This window comes from Festucalex cinctus, chromosome 10, assembly GCF_051991245.1.
Source record: "Festucalex cinctus isolate MCC-2025b chromosome 10, RoL_Fcin_1.0, whole genome shotgun sequence".
Lineage (NCBI taxonomy): Eukaryota > Metazoa > Chordata > Actinopteri > Syngnathiformes > Syngnathidae > Festucalex > Festucalex cinctus.
In genome coordinates this window covers 16,937,461-16,954,924 of record NC_135420.1, presented here as the reverse complement: position 1 = coordinate 16,954,924, position 17,464 = coordinate 16,937,461, and the positions used below count along the sequence as shown (strand labels likewise).

At 39.9% G+C, this 17,464-nt stretch overlaps 1 protein-coding gene across 9 annotated transcripts in view; it reads left to right on the top strand.

Moving 5' to 3' along the window:
• The first annotated feature begins 352 nt into the window (after nt 1–352).
• The window catches only part of LOC144026719 (myosin IXB), a 51,084-nt gene continuing 33,972 nt past the window's right edge, over nt 353–17,464 (top strand). For 8 of the 9 annotated variants that reach the window (XM_077533655.1, XM_077533653.1, XM_077533659.1 and 5 more), the window contains exon 1: nt 353–707. The gene's annotated coding sequence lies outside the window, so the exon portion shown is untranslated. The remainder of the gene's footprint in view (nt 708–17,464) is intronic. The other variant, XM_077533651.1, reaches the window with a different exon arrangement.

Sequence of the window (17,464 nt, the reverse complement as noted above, 5' to 3'; positions counted from 1 at the left end):
TAAACATAAAAAAAAGTGAAACAAAAACTATAACATGCCAGGGATACGAAAAGTTCACCAAAAAAAATACCTAAATGTTTACAGCTCACGGTCAATCTGGATATCAAGGATATCAAACAACTCCACAAACGTTTTTGTAAAATCAGTAACTTGCTTTTTAATGCTGTAGGGGGCGCTGTAGCTCATACCATTGCTTTGCAATGCTTCGACTCGACGTTGCTTGCTTGTAGGCCGCACCACTAGTGTACATGCTGTAGGGGGCAATGTTGTCCCATAGCAGTACTTTGGAACGCAACAGCGCGCCCTCGTTGAACGCAACCTCCAACCCCCCACCTCCACCCTCAACTTTTTTTTTTCTCCACCGCTTCTCTCAGCCTGGCTGCTGTTATTAAGGCAGAAAAGAAAGGAAGTGGCGGCAGGCTAGCTGGTTAGCCGACCAGTAACCGGTCCATTTCCCCTGCGACGAATGTGCTTTTGAACACCTTTTTACCCCAGAGACGCCACTTCATTGTGTCGCCTAGCGCACGAGGAAGGTACTTTTTTTTTCTCGGCTCGTTTTATTCTTGTTTCCGCGCGGGTTTCAAGCTCGTTGTCGCATCTTTGTCCATTTTCGGCGTTGTTAGCCCCCCACGGACTCCCAAGGCGGATTGAAAGCAAAGTGGGGAGTACAGTGAAGAGCAACACAATGGGACAAGCAGCGAGGAAAGGTACGTTCACGTTTCATTCTACGTTGGCTCGGTATGACACAATTGTTTGGAACTTGAATTTTGAAGAAAGCCAGCCTGGAAGCATGTGGACGTTTATAAATGGCACTCGGTCAGTGTAGTGACAGAGCAGCAAGGGGAAGTAATAAAATGCAGCCTACACTACTGCACTGACTCCTGTGAAGTCAAAACTGTCATTACATATAACTTGGGTGAACATGTTTGCTCAGTCAGTGACACGCATGCTAGCATCTTGGCGATGTGTGCACGGGTTATCTTTATCTGTCCCAACTTGTTGCTCAACTAGGTTCCCAGACGGTGGGGGGAAAAAGTGACTAACACACCGATACAGTGTTTCCCAACCTTGCACACTTGGGAAAAATCTCACGGCACTCCTCCAGACGAAAATGCCACAAAAATATAATAGAAAAAAATAAATCATGAATATACAGTTCTAAAAGTGAAAGAGAGCATTTGACTGTTATGCCTGGCATACGTGAACAACAATTCATCATGTGTAGCAAATAAATACTGTTTTGGCCAATCAAGAAAATTGGATAATGTCCTGTAACACACCAAATTTTCCCCGAAGTGAGCATAAAGTGCCACATGCAGTGATTGGGCATAATTACACTAATACACGTTTGCTGACTGGGCTCCTACAATATTGGTTGTATGGTGGTACAGGTAAACAACAAAGAAAGGAATTCTGTATTCCAGTTGGTCATTATTTATTCATGGCAGAACCAAAACATAATTATCCATCCAATTTGTATAGGAGCTGGGTGATTATGGGGGGGGGGGGGGGGGATATGATTGTTTTGACTAATATTGAATCACGATTAATAAACATGATTATTCATTGATTTTTTAAACTTAAGTCAACTCAATGTAATAGATCACTTTAAAAACAGCCATAGCGCCATACAAAGTGCTGTACAAGAAGTAAAAATATGACAAAAGATGGTTCGAACAATAATAACAAAACACTACAACGATGCTGATACTTATGCAGTCAAATAATGTTTAAAAAAAAATCTATTCAACAACAGTAACTTATATATTAAACTTATAGCAATAGAAAACAATAAGGGGAAGTGTGGTGTGGTACATGCACTGAGAAGATACATTATTTATACTCTCATTCACTGCCATTGGCTGTTGCTATATAATGTCAAAGACTCATGCTAACTGGGAGAGTTGGCAATGAATGAGACATTTTTAAGATAAAGAGTTGAACTGACAGTTGTGATTGAACTTTATTAATATAACTTATTCACACTAATATAAGGAGTAAGATATGCCTGTTGTATTATTATTATCCTTCCTGTGAATATTTATTTGAAGGTAAATCCATCTAGTAACTTGAAATTCTAAGGCTAATTTTTGGTTGCTTGTCAAAGGGTTTTTCTCATTGACTGTTGGCAATAAGATGGTGATGTTTTCAAAATGAAGTGCACGTTGTGTTTAAATGTAAAATATGTGTACCGGTAATTCTTTTTGTTGTGTGTTTTTAGTTTTACAGTGAACTCCAATTGGGGTGTCGTGAAACATTGTTGGTATGATTCTGAGAAGCTAAAATTGAAATGATGATAAAATATTGATGACTTGTCCAGCTCTAGTACTTGCCCTTATTAGGGTCGTGGGTGAGCTGGAAGCTTATCCCAGGTGGCCTGGTTGCCAGTCACTCACATGGCACATATAAAACAACCATTCATACTTGGAACTGTGAGGCACATGTCAATAAATCATAACCATCATTTAACCAGAAAATCAAACACATTAAGACAAAGGTCTCTTTTTCAAGGGTGATCTAGTACAATTCATATCATAACAGCACAATGTATATGACAGCACAAGGTGTATACATAAATGGACACAGCATAAATAAAAGTTTAGCACGATGAGGGAAAAAAAGAGACCAACAATGCCAGTTAGATTTATTATTATTATTATTATTATTATTATTATTATTATTATTATTATTATTATTATTATTATTTTAGGACATGCTAGCTATGCTAATCACAGAGTGTTGTCTTAAAATGCATTTTTACAAATATGGTTCGTCCAATAAGTGCGTTACTTCTACATGTGCCTTCATTGAGTAAATGATTTAAACACCAATCCACTCTATCATACATTTTATGAATTGTCACTCAGGCAGAGTCCTGGCATCTCTAAAACTGCTACTTTTTCAAGGACATTATATTAAAAAATATAAATAAAAAATCTAGCTTTAGTTACCAAGCACTGCATTATTATATTTGGTATTATACCTTTATATTGCTATCATATTTTGTTGCACACCAATATCAGAAGAACACATATCCATAATCATGTTTTATTGCTAATTCAATTTGGTATAAAATGCCTAATTTTTTATTATTATGCAGTCATTGATTAGAATGGTACGGGTATGTCGTCAACTGAATGCTAACTTATCTTCATGGCTGATAAACTTCCTTTCTGTAACGAAGTATCACAGCTATTGGTTTGAAAACAAAAATAAACAGGCCTATTAAAATGTAGTGTATCTAACTTAACTACTTTAATTCGTTTTTGTCTAAATAAATCACACAGAACTTCAATCTTGAGGTGACATAATGCAGCAAAGTTCCCGCTGAGTTAAGAAAGGTGGCATTATGTGACACTTCTGCAGTTGAAGTGTCCAAGAGAGATCTGCTCTCAAGCTATTTCAACACTTAAGGTTGATTCATCATTTGTATAAATACAGACCTTGTAGGGACTGTCCATTAGTTTAAATTTCTGAGAAAATATGAGATTGACCAGATTTGAATGTCGAGTTTTTCCGCCTGAAAGCGATGATACATATCAATCAATTATTGGAGGATGTGCAGAAATGTAATACTTTACCATCATAAATTTATAATTCAGGGACTTTTGTGTGTTGTAGTGTTTTTGGGCAAAGTGATGTTTTAACATGTTTTGACTAATTTTATTGTGTCAGAAGGTATTTATTATTGAAAAGGCATTTATTATTGATGTGCACATGCATTCATGTTTGTGCCCCATGTGTTCCAAATTAAACGAATGTGGTTTTAACTGTTGGCATTGACATCCATGCACAGCCCTAAAAATGTCTATCATCACTCAATTGAACCATGCTTATGTTTAGGTTGATTAAAAGTAATTTCCACTGACGCGTTAAATGATTGCCCGTCCCTAGCTTTAGTCTATTTACACCGTCTTTATCCCAGGTGCGTTGTTTACATTCAAGATTAAGCGCTGCAGTTTTTTCCAAAGGCTTTTTTGATTCTAAGACGCACAACAGGCCAAAACAAATGTGGTTCCATATACTGTAAGCTGCAGGACCAAGCACTTTCATGATGACTAATGTCCTGATGGTGGAAAAAAGAAATCATAAGCAGGAACATTACAATTACACACACACACACATGCACTTTGCTTTACTAGATCATCACCATCTTTCTTTACTTTTTCCGTTGCTTTGTTTTAGCTTGGTCTAAAATGATATTTTCCTAGAACCCTTGTTCACATGTTCCAGAACAGCTTCTTTGAATCGCTTGATTTGGGGTTGTCAAGCTCATGAAAGATCTCAAAATGAAGCTTGTTGCAATTAAAGGATTTTCTCAAGATGGAACGCTTGACATGGGCTATTTCACTGGAAAGAAATTGCCTCAAAAATCATCATGCGTGACGTTACGTGAGATGTCTGCCAATCGCCCCACGGCAGAGTTACCAGTGCTGACTGTGTATTGATGGACATAGAACAGGAAACTGGGCTGACTACAAGATAGGAAATACAGTTAGTGCTCCTCAGTTCAATATTACCACCTATTTTTTATCATGCCAATGATGCTAATCTGAATAGCATCTAGCTGAATGTATAATGGCTAAAGACGCTCATGAAAAATGACGAGAAACCTGCCAATAAATCTCCCATTATTGGTGCTTCTCAGAAAACATGGTCTGCCAAGAGCCTTCTTTACCAGATAAAAATGCACAAAGCGCCTCTCGTGTTCAACATTCAACAAGGAAACGGCAGGGTCCATTTGTCTGTTAGGTTTGTTTTCCCCGGCATCGGCGCGTCCTGGTTTCGTCACAGCTGCATGTCCCGCCCTAAACAACGCCTGATTAGTCCAACCCAAAAAAAAAAAAAAAAAAAAAAAAAAAAAAGGTCGGTTGCGAACGGATCAGCGGGAGCAGTACAAGATGGATTCTCGTAGAGTTTGTGAACAAATACCGCGAGAATTCAGCTTTCTGGCAAGGTTAGGCATTTGTATTTTGCTAAGCGAACAGCCGGTAAATTGTCCATGTCATTCTTGAAAGTACCGACCGAGCATGATGGCCTTTAGGTGAATGTGAGGCTTTGTAAAGCGCTTTGTGCACCTTGTGGTGTAAGTATAGCAGTATATTAAAACAGTCCATTTATCAGCTAAGCCTTACATAATTTTTAACTGGTTTATCACAGGTTCAGTTTTCCCCCACTGAAGAGTCGCATTTCAACACCTTCTAGCCTTCGAGGTTTCAAGAAGCCTTTCCTCTTTCCACACCATATTTTTAAAGTGTTTCTTTTCACTCAGGCAGTCCACTGAGCAGCTTTTTTCCCCCATGTTTTTGAGCAAAAAGAGCCATATGGTGTCTTACTAATAATGGTCGGTTCTGGCTGCAGAGATGATAAGGGGCTGCAGATAAGATGGGGGGAGGGCGTTGAGCTTCAGTTGGTCCACACATCCTGGCAGATACAATTCTGTGTGGCTGGGGATGAATAGATAATTGGTCAACAGCCACAGATATGCCTAATTTCTGATGTCTCTTACATGATTTCAACAGAATCTTGAATCTTTAATCAAACCAGTTTGAGCTTTACCCTGTGTGTTATGGTTATGTGTTAAGCTCGGACACAGTTGGGGATGCAGGGCGGCCTTAATTCATTCATATTTTGAATCCAATTTTACATGAAAAATAATCAGACCGGCATGATTAAATAGTGTAATATTTGCTGACCAAACTCAGAAAACAGGTGAGCCATGATTGGTCGTAACATACTTCCTCAGCACAGGTGATGTCATCTTCAGTCGACAGCAAGTGGAAAAAAATGTTTTTAAAGGCATTAATTCCATCCATCCATCCATTTTCTTGACCGCTTATTCCTCACAAGGGTCGCGGGGGCTGCTGGCGCCTATCTCAGCTGGCTCTGGGCAGTAGGCGGGGGACACCCTGGACTGGTTGCCAACCAATCGCAGGGCACACAGAGACGAACAACCATCCACACTCACACGCACACCTCGGGAGAATTCGGAGCGCCCAATTAACCTGCCATGCATGTCTTTGAAATGTGGGAGGAGACCGGAGTACCCGGAGAAGACCCACGCGGGCACGGGGAGAACATGCAAACTCCACCCAGGACGGTCCGAGCCTGGACTCGAACCGGAGACCTCAGAACTGGGAAGCGGACGTGCTAACCACTCGACTACCGTGCCGCCTAAAGGCATTAATTGTACATGAAAAATAATGAAGTTATCAAATTAATTCTGGACAAAATATTAACTTTTTACTGCTGAAAAATGGCTCACTTAATCAAGTATCAATTTAAAAAGCCAAGCAAAAAGCAAAACAACTTTTGTGTATAGTTAATTTTTTGGATGCTCACTTAGTTGTATGAAGCATAACATACAACAACTGCGTGAATTTTTTTTTTTTTTTTGGTCTACTTAATGGCTACATTTTTTCTGAAAATGTTGTGTAACATTGGTTCTTTTACACTAAACTTCCACTGTTCTCATAGTCATAACATTACAAAATATTTAAAAATCAATAATGAAGTAGTGAGACAAGAAAGACATTACAGCAGCTTTTTAAGTTAGCATATTGTTATGGTCTACATACTATACACAATATATCGAAAAAATATCCATATTGCGATATTGGCTCATGCAATGTGCATATCGCAAAGACATGCAATAAGTTTCATATGGAATTGTATGCTTTTATCTGAATTTCACCAGTCAGCCGCTAACTAAAATGTGCACCACCATCCAATAGTTGAACATTATCGAGAGGTCATTACAATTAATTAAGATTATATTGAGTTTGCCTGTTTTGCTACATGAACAAAAATGTATTTTTTTTCATTAGATAATAAAATTGTTTCTTTAGATACACATTAACTATCGCAATATCTATTGCTATATTCAGAAACCTTATCGCATGATTTTCTAATATCGTGCAGTCCTACTAGATACTGTATTTGCACTTAGTTGACGGAAAGCAGAACAGGTGTTTTCATTATCTGCTATGTTTACTTGAAAGCGTGAAAAATTGGTTATTTAATGTGGAGAAATTAGGTCACGTACTATTGCTGAATATGCTCCTTTGTGCGTATGTGTGTGTGTGCAGGATCAGCCCTATTGGATGCGCTTTTCTGACTTCCATGTTAAAAAATAAAAAAATAAAAAAAATAAAAATGTAAGAAATGCATATGGAAGTGACTGTTCCACTTTTGCCATCAACATGGTTAGCACAACACCATCTTTGAGATGTTGTTGTTGTTGTTGTTGTTGTTGTTGTTGTTGTTGACAAATTGTTTTATTTCCTTCAAATGTGCGACATCAAGCTCTTTGTCAGAACAAGGATAGAGGAGCAGGTTAGCAGCCGCACTGTGATTTCTAATTAGTCTCTGAACAGCATGCCTTCTCGCTGTGTGCAGCTGCTGTGCTGTGTTTAGCTGATGTAGGTTACCTCTGTAATGGAAGACACTGCAGATCCATTTATTAGGTTGGTGTATCTCTACTGTAAACTAGTCCGCTCATCCGTGGGGATGTAAAACATCCTCATCAATATACATTACTAAGGAAGGTTTATTCCATCTGAATAGTTTATTTGGTAGAACATACGACCAGAATACATTGGTTTTATATGCATAGCATACGTCTGCTTCTGCACCCTTTATTTGGAACTTGTTCACATTTTGTAAGCTTGATAAGTGTCAACATGGCATAACATAAACTGCATCTCCATGTGGCACAAATTGGCAGTGTTTTTCTAATTTGACAGAGAAGTGAAAGCTAAGAAGCCAGCTGAGATAGGCGCCAGCAGCCCCCGCGACCCTTGTGAGGAATAAGCGGTCAAGAAAATGGATGGATGGATGAAAGCTAAGAATGTCAATTGAGATGGGTGAAGGGCATCTGCAACCACCCTTCATATTGCGGCCTTAATTGATTCGTCTTTCAAAAATAAATGTTTTCTTAAAAGTGCCTTGGTAGTGTAGACACAATCATTCTTTAATAATGGCTTCTCTTACACTATTATGACAAAACGCGGTCTGCGCTCAATAATTAAACCATTGATAAAATGCATGCATGAATGCTTAAATAATGTGTACAGGAGGTCCGGAGTTTAATGTCAGAGTTTCCTTCTTATTGTGGTGACATAACTACATCTGTGCGCAGGTCTGAAGGCTAGTGCAGCAATACATTAAAGGCATACAGTAAATACTGTAAATATTTGTATGAGAAAAAAAAATCAAGGCTGTAGAATATAAAACGAACAATAAACCAGAATGTCTGTAACTGAGTGTGCATTCTTACGCTGTTGTGTAAACTAGCTCATTGCTTGCCATTTGTAACTCCGATGCCTCATATGTCATGACCGTCATAAACTGAGGACCTACTTTGTATATGTGATGTGTGTTTGTAATATATCATAACCAATAGTTGATGTGTGATGCATTGTGGTGTTCGATCTGCATACTTTTATAGTGCAGGTAGATAGATTTTTTTTTTTGTATGTCTGGGATAAATTGCAAAGTAATTGAAATAAACAAAAACTACATGAGGCCTAAACATTATTTTTACGACATGAAGAGAAGGGAAAGGCCGTTAGCAAAGAACTTGGCAAAATATTTTTGGCGTGTTGAGACTTGTTTTTATTTTCTTGTTTTGCCAATGCGCTCATAAGGAAGATATTTGGATAACAGCAATACAAACTGTGTCTCTTTACAAGAATTATCTCATGCTGCTGCTTCTGGTGGATTGGATTAGCAGAATCCACAATGCAAAATCTTATGTGCTGATAGTTTCAATCCAGTGAAGAACAAACTCCGATAGGTCATAGTGTAATTTACAAATGATGTCATTGACTCTGACACAAAAATGTGTTCAGCATATGAGCACAGAGTAGCAGATGAACGGAAAGATGGAGGTCAGGAAGGAGAAATGTGCCACCAGTGTGTGCTTTTGTGTGTTCTCCAAGGTCCGCCTTTCTTCGTTGGAAGAAAGGGGCTTTCACTTTGGAGAAAACTGGCAAATGAGCTGTGTAGTGTGGGGCTACTATGACCTGTTCTCTTTTACACACTGGAGCAGATGGAGAGCAAAAGTGGTCAGAAAAATCACTAAGCGAGGCTGTGAGGCTGTAAAGTCATCAATTCCTCAAACTCCTTGGTAACTTGGCACTGTCTGTGTGGCCAACCAAATTTATGGTCTTTATAAATAGACTCAGCTGTAATGATAGGGTGTAAGTGAGGAAAAGGCCAACTGTTTGACGATGGCCTACTTACAGCGCCTCATTCTTCACTTGATTTTTACACATATCAGGTTGAGATGCTCGCGATCAAAGGCTTGATTGCGATCACACTGATTTTCCTTCCCATGGTGGGTTGTTTAGGTGGTGATTACAGGCACTGTTGTAACTTGTAATCCAAGCAGAGATTTAACCAATATAAAAAAAAAAATTAAAGTACAAAAGGCATCCGTCTGTAATGGAACACAAAATGTAACCAAAACAAGACAGCCAACATTCGGATTTAATGAAGCATTTAGAATCATGTTCAAGCTGTTTTTTGATACACTTGCTTTACCGTTAAATGCAAGAGATATACTGTAAGTAGGTGTCTAAATGAAACCTAAAATAACTGTTCTCTTATAATGATAGTTTGGAAGTGGCTTTGTTCTTCTAGCTGTTGATTTTACAGTATTTTGGATGACCTGAAATGATTTAAACAGGAAGCGACTGTTATGGCAACCAGAGCTTGGAATGTCCACAAGCGTCTCACTGTCCATGATGTAAGCGCTGGATAACTAACATACCATTTCCATTTATACATACATTCAGCTGTTTCACAAGGATATGACGAGCATCCAGACTAGATTTGACCCTAGGTGGCTATTTGCCAAATTCTGAGGACAAATAACATTATCCGACTATGGAAAAAGTACGTTATGGTGGATGTTTTGGAAAATGGATGGATGGGTTCTATTAATGTCACATTACATGCTTTACATGTCATTATATAATGCTAATGATATATGGTGGCACTTGAATGACTAGTTGTTTTTTTTTGTAGTTGACGCTAAGATCATGAAAGTAGTGTCAATTTAATTGGCAGTCATTGCCATTTTTACAGCTATGAACTGGCTGCACACAACGGTTTACCTTTTACTACAAAGACAAGCTCACTGCCCACTTATTCTCGCCACCATCACGTTTAAAAAATATATTTGTTGTAAATTATTGTCCTACTACTCCAGTTTGAGAAACTAATGGAGGAGGGGATTTAGTATAGTGAATATTTGTTCCATAAAATAATGAATAAATTAATTAAATCATAGTAATACTAATACTCTTGCTGCTTTGATGTCACCTGACAAACACCTATAGTACACATAATTCAAAAACACAAGTCAGTTCAGAATCTTGTCTGCCATTCAAAACTATTATGTGGGGACCCAACATGAACTTCACCACTTGGTGGAAACATGGCTTACTTTACTACCGGGTGGAAACATGGCTCTAATGATGACTGAGTGAGAGCTATTCCATCCCCCTCCACCCTCTCTGCTGTTACTGATTCTGTCCCTTGGCTCGGGATTATTATCAGAGAGGTGGACAGTGACCACCCTCTGCCCTCCGGCTAGGATTGCTCTTACTCTGCATTGGTGTCGCGCTGTGATGGCCACTGTCAAATTGTATTGATTAGGCAGTGCAAATGAGTGCTAGTGCGTGCATTTGAAGTTCCAATGAGATGCTCTATAACAACCGTCATTTGTGTCTTTATTCACCTCTTGATTGTCATGCCACCATAGGTGACATAACTGCCTTTTGTAAATAATTGTAGCCTTACCAGACATAGATGTAACATTGGTTTAAGAGGACCTGGTTTCCATTAAACTCCTGGAGCGGTACATGGAGGGTGATTTGATTCTAATGTTTGTTTTAAAGACATTTTGTTGGACGAGATCTTCAAGGTTTGAACTGTCTCGCTTTTCTTTATGAATGCCTCACAGGTTGTGGAGGGTGACCAAACACAAGAGCAGACAAAAGCACAGATGGTGAAAGTATAGGTGAGATCAGCAGAGGTTTGAAGAGATGGAATAGCAATGGAGCTTGGCTTTGGGCTCTCTGTAGACTGGACTCTGTTCTGTTTGTCTTTGCTCTGTTTTTTTTTTTCTGTGTAGTCTCAGGTCACTGATGAATAACTCATTTGTCAGAAACCCTACAGGATGTCTGGGTTAGGTGAAAGAGACTGGTGACAAGATGTGAGCAATGTGTGTAGGGAGGAACAAAAAATTCAAATCATGTAGCAGACACATCTCTTTGTTTTGTTGAAGCATTGCATGTACGATTTAAAATGCATAATGTGTTTGATGAAGGACCCCATTCAATGTTATTTTATAATTGATACACATGCCCAGTGCAGATGAACCAGAATGTGTCTAATGTATTCCTGACCATTTTAAAAGCATTTCAAGTTTGTAAACACATTTTCCTAACATCATTTTCAATAGTCTGGTGATGTTATAACGCATTTAAAAAATTGAACACAGTCAAACTCAACAATTTCAAATGATTTACTGCCGTATTTGTTACACCGGTGATACAATCAACAAATTGTTGTAAAATGGTGCAGACTCGATGCAGACTTTGCATTGGTTTGTGTATAGCCTTTTCTTTCAAGCTTATGCACTCCTGTGGCCATGCTGGCAGCACAATGGATGCATGTGTCGGAAGTGTTCTTAACACAGAGTAGCCTACATGAGTGAGTGAGTACAATAATACTCTTCCTTTTCCGCTTTTCCCGAGTTGTGCCTGCAGGTGCTCCTTATTTTGTCTGGGATCCTGTTTGTTAGGTTTGATCATATTGGACCGGATGGAAGTGGTGTCACTTTAAAACCTATCACACTAGTGTTTGGAGGTTTTATAATGACTACATTTAAACTTCTTAGTTTTTTTTTTAATTAAACCCAACATGGCAAGAGTGACCTGGAAAAGTTTAATCTTACCACCACCAGCCTACATGGAATTCCAAACCAACCACACTGAATGAGCATTGCTGTCTGGATTCAATTAAGTCCAACATGCAAAGGTCTCCCAGGATTGGTGTATCTCATGCTGTTGCATTAATTGCATGGTTTCAGCTCATCAGTGACTGAAAATGTCACCACCTTTTATGGCCAGCTGCATTGACGTGATTGAAAGGCAGACCTACCTGTAGTAAGGTGAGAATTTGCATGTGAGCGTCACATTGCTGCAGGGAGCCTAGAGTGCTCATATTGGATTTCATAATTTGTTGTTGGCCCTTGTTGGCAGTATGAAATTGAATTAAAACAATGAAATGGCCTTTTTTGGAGAACACATTCAATTCAAGGCTATATTCTTCTGCTCTCCTCAGTGCAACCTGGCATCTGGACTGAGTTAGAGGAATAGTTCCAAATGTTCTGTGGTGGGGACTAAAGGGGGGTGACCAGCGGGGGGTGGAATGGGAGGCACTGGAGGAGCTAAATGAGAAGGTGATTTTGTGTGAGAATGTGCTATACCAGGAAAGATGAAGCGGGAAAAACAGATGTACAGTGAAAAGGGAAGGTAGTGTAGGCTTTTACCCGACGTAGCCTCCCAGGTTAGTGACCTGCTGCGAAATGTACATAAAGTGGAAGTTCATAAAGCTGTGCAGCCTGTGACTCGCACAAATGTTTGATTGCCCCAAGGTCAAAATAACAGCTTGACACTTGGTTGAGTAATAACATTGTTTTGAATGATCTTGTGTTTGTTGTGAACTGACTTTGGACGTTTCCAACCATTGTGTGTGATAAAGAGGTCAATTTAATTCCCCAGGGGATGTCTGACGGCAGCCAGCTTTAGCTTGTCAATATGTGGCTCAGACACATGACACTGGGAGTGACAGATCAATGCAGCCCCCTGAGATAACTGTATTTTGATTGATTAGCATTGTCCATTGCCATTATGCTAATTTAGTTAGACAAGCTTGTGTTTGGTGAAACAAAATTACCATGCAATGCCTCTTGGTTCAGCACACATTTTACGTAATTGTATGTAAAATTATGGGTCAAAATTGTAACTATAGCATGATAGCATCCCATGTGTCTGTGTGTTGATTGCTTGTGCCTACACTTGACACAATGTTGTTACATTGGTCAACAGTGATTTTTCTGCCTTCCTTCATATTAAAAAAAAAAAAGGGCCATTCAAAAGTAACGTTGTGGTTTGCAACACAGGCAGATTTGAAGTCGTTTTTCTTGTTTCTGCGAACAGTCCACACAAAGAAAACATGTCCTGTTTGTTTTCTTTGTATAATTAACTGGTACATGGCATGCTGTAATGGCATGGTGTCACACTATTTGCATAGCTGACACAACTACGGCCATCCTGCCTACCACACCCAGTGGTAGAATCAAAAAGCTCATCAGGGTTTAACAGATTTGAATCAAACTAATGTGAACAGAACTGTACCAGGCAGGATTCATTTCTCTAGGACTCGGGACTGTGCAAGAAGTAGGTTTTTGATCACAAGCTTAGCTTCAGTAATGACTATGGTGAAATCAACAAGACAAATGGCTTATTTCTTGTGTCCTTTAGATGCAGACACCAGATGCTCCTCTTCTCATTGTTTTTTCTTCATAGCGCTGAGACTGGGGGAGGACATGAACTCAAAAGTGGCCTTTACCCTTGACTCTTTCTTCACTCGGTTCTATATCTGCATTTGTGATTATGAGCCCAGTTGGGGTTCTGCTGGTTAATTCCCTGCAAGAGGTATCGTTCTGATTAAACAAAGGGCTGTGATTTTTTTGAATAGGCCACATGCAGTCTACTCTAGATAGAGAGCACTGATCCATTCACAGCCACTTTGGATGCATCGGCACTGCAGCAGCCCCTGAAGCAGATTAGCACCACTAGGCAGAAAGAGGAGCAATCTTGCAGTATTGCTAGACCTGTGTGTTCATGAATCCCCAAGTGTACAGGCAAACATAAAGGCCAAATGCCACAAGGAGTACACACACACATATTGAATTTTGACTTCCTTTCCTTCTGTCTCTCTCTTTGCACCCAGAGGACAATGCAGCGAGCGTTGGCAAAGGGCCAGCCCCTCTCATATCCATTAGATCATTTTAGTGAGCGTTCTAATGCTGATGGATACTTGAGTGGCCCCAGCTCCACTTTCCCCAGAGAGAAGAAATAAGCTTTTGGTTGCACAGACTGACACCGGAAAGGGTGTGTAGGTGGATCTCTGGACTATCAGATGTTCGAAATGCTGTGTAAAACCAAACACTTCTGAACTTGCGCACATGTGCTCAAAGGATTAATCTCTCGGCGTCACACATCCTTTGGCTTGTTGTCAATCTGAGTACACGCACACAAAAAGTAACTTGCGGAAGACATATTTGTGAGTGTTGTCCAATAAATAGCCACAGGTCAGCAAATCATTTAAACCAGGGCTCTACACTAATTTTTCCACTACTAGCACTGGTGCGAGTAACATTTTTAGTTGCTCGCACAGCACAGGATTTGGTCACACCATTTTTTGGGCATACGCAACTCGATATATTTGCAAAATATTTCATTGGAACACGAGGTTTGCCTGCAACAGCAGTGGCTATCAAAACAAGTCAATAATTTCGTATAACTTAACTAATGTCAACATTATTTGGTTTAGCTCATTAAAAGTTTTTTTTTTTTTTCCTTCACCTGCTCCTCGCGCCGAAGCTTCTAGATTTCACCAGCTCGACAGCTAGTTAACGGCATTCCAAAGAACCTGACTTCGTTTTCCTTTTGTGCTGTTAATTTGAACTATGACCTCTGACCATTACCCTATTTAGGTCGTCGTAAAACTAGAAAATAAAATAACAAACAATGTAACATTTGCCAACTATACACGACACACTTTCACGCTAGTAGCTAGTTACATTGCACATTCAACAATCTCTAATTGTCCTAATTAACTAAAATAAATCTACAGTGTTTTTATATTGACATCGCATGTACTTAACGGGTAATTCTTGTCCAAAGCCACAACAAAAATAAGATCCAACACTCTGCGTAACAATGAAAGTGTCGGCGTTCCATACTGCTACATTGGAGTGGTGTTAAATCTCTATTTTACTCAACAAAAACGTTATACCTAGCAACCACAGGAGGGCGCTTAAAGACTGCACAAATTCAAACTAAAACTTCTGAAGGGCAGAATAATCTGTATCGTTTGATTTGGCACCGTCCGCTGGCCCCCCTTTACCACTATCATTCTCCTCCTCATTCTCATTTTGTTTTATAAAATAATCAACAATAGATCGCTTCATTTTCTTAAAAATTCTCTGCCGCTTTTCCCTGAGCCCCGCACGGCAAGCTACCACACCACAACCGCCTCTATTGCTTTTTCGTTACAGGAGGCGCGCGGCGGAAAGGGGGCGGGATCATTTGAACTCAGTCTCTCGAAGCCAAGCTTGCCTTGCCCAATGCGTGCGGATCTGCCATAACATTTCACGAGTGGCAAGTCACGGCAACATTGAACCATATTTACAGTTTAATATGGACCACCATGGATGAAATATTGCGATTCACAATCGGCTCGCGAGTCCCGAAGCTATTTGTGAATGGAGAACTCTCCCGCTGGCGCTCTCATTCACACGTTGGCTGTGCCGATCGGGAAGTAGCCAGCCAATCACATTGCAGCGGCTCATGTTTCACTCAAATACTATTGGATTGAGTTGGCCCACGGCGGCGCACTCTCGTTGCTAGTACAGGAGAGTCAGCGGAGGACACAGTGACTTTTTTTTTTCTTTCTTTTTTTTACACAGCAACTTTCGAATGTACGTTTTAAGCATAGTGCAGAAGGAGCATGAATACACTCGCGCCGCGAGTTCACAATTTTTGTTCACTAGCACGCACTTGAAAGTTACCTGCATTTGCAAGTGAAATGCTCGCACTGTCGAGCCCTGATTTAAGCACATTTTCATATCCATTCATTTCCTCCCAGGATGCTCTTGGTTCCCACCTATAGATAAATACTGGTATTATATTTAAGATGCCATAAGTGTGTTGTACTTTATGGACAGTCAAACTGAAGGTTGTTGTTGTTGTTGATGATGATGATGTTGCAGTTGCTGCTACTGCTGCTGCTGCTGCAGCTAGCTGTACAGTTTCTGTAAGTAATGTTTGGTTTTTAACTTTGGGCATTACCACTATGACTTACCAATATTCAAGGTACTTGGCTCTGCACTGACTCATGACATCTACCTACCAAGGGAAATGGAATTCAGGGAGTCACCGTTATCTTCCTCCACACACACACTGTTGACATCATAGCTTGCTTCATCACCGTTAACCTCCCTTGATTTAAAATTATGAGTCAAGGAGTGAGGGCAAGGGGGGTGAGAAAGGAGAGAGCGAGTATCCATTCATTGACTGTCTGTGTCAATGGGTCATTCACTTCCTGCTGCCTCATACAGTCAGCTGATGGTGTATCAGGCCTCACTAGTTGCTCTGTTCATAAACTTGAGTGAGTGTACCAGATTATCACTGTAGTGTCTGGAGCACAAACTTAAGAATAAAACAGCCAAGGCTGTCTCACACTTCAATGGAAGACTATAAACTCTTGACACGCCTCCTTCTACTCTGTGTGTAGTTTTTGTGTATTTTTTTTTATTTTTTATTATTATGTGGGTGGATTTGGAATAAGAGCTATTTGGCTTATTACACATGTGCCAGTGAGTCAAAGGAATAGGCTTTAGTGCCAAATATGAGGTCGGTCCAAGTTTGCTCCATTTCCTCTGGTTGTCCCTTTAGTGTGTACATGTGGCAGGTTTGTCACGAGGATTGGCCTTTTTTCATTTTGGCCAGAAAATAAAACTTGAATTGTAAAACCTTAAACATTTGATGACCGAAAGCCTTGTTTGTGAGTGACGTTGAGATTAAACAGTCAATTCCGCTTGACTGTAGGACAGAAAAGGTTGAGTCCAGCACTCTTAAAGTGGGGACCCACTTAAATATGTCTGCTCTAAGGAGCTTTCTAGAGGTTAAAGCCCTGTCCTGCTCATAGTAAGCAGCTGAAGAGTCCCTGTCTGAGCTGTAGTCCCGCAGTCCGGTGTATTTTCCCCATCTCATCGTAAGCAGCTAAAAGGCCAGGCTAAGCCCATGCGAAGTAGACAACCCAGGGGTCTTATCTGTGGAATGCTGGGTATCCTCGCTGAGAATCTCCTTTGCAGGGAGGAAGCTGTATTATCTCAAAGCTCCATGTCTCTCCTTTTGATTGTCCCACAGGGTTGACTCTCTTTTGGGTCTCACTTGAAAATATTAGCCTTTTGTCTTCTCTGACCTTTATGGTAATTTCGATGTTCTTGCTATGACTATCTCTTTTGCATCTTACTATTTTGAACGGTATGCAAATCAAGATCAAATCTGAAAGTCTCTCACACAATGTAGACTTTGTGGGGTTAACTTTATTACTGGGGTTGGCCTTTTTGGAGTCTAATCGAGTGAGCAGCTCAAAG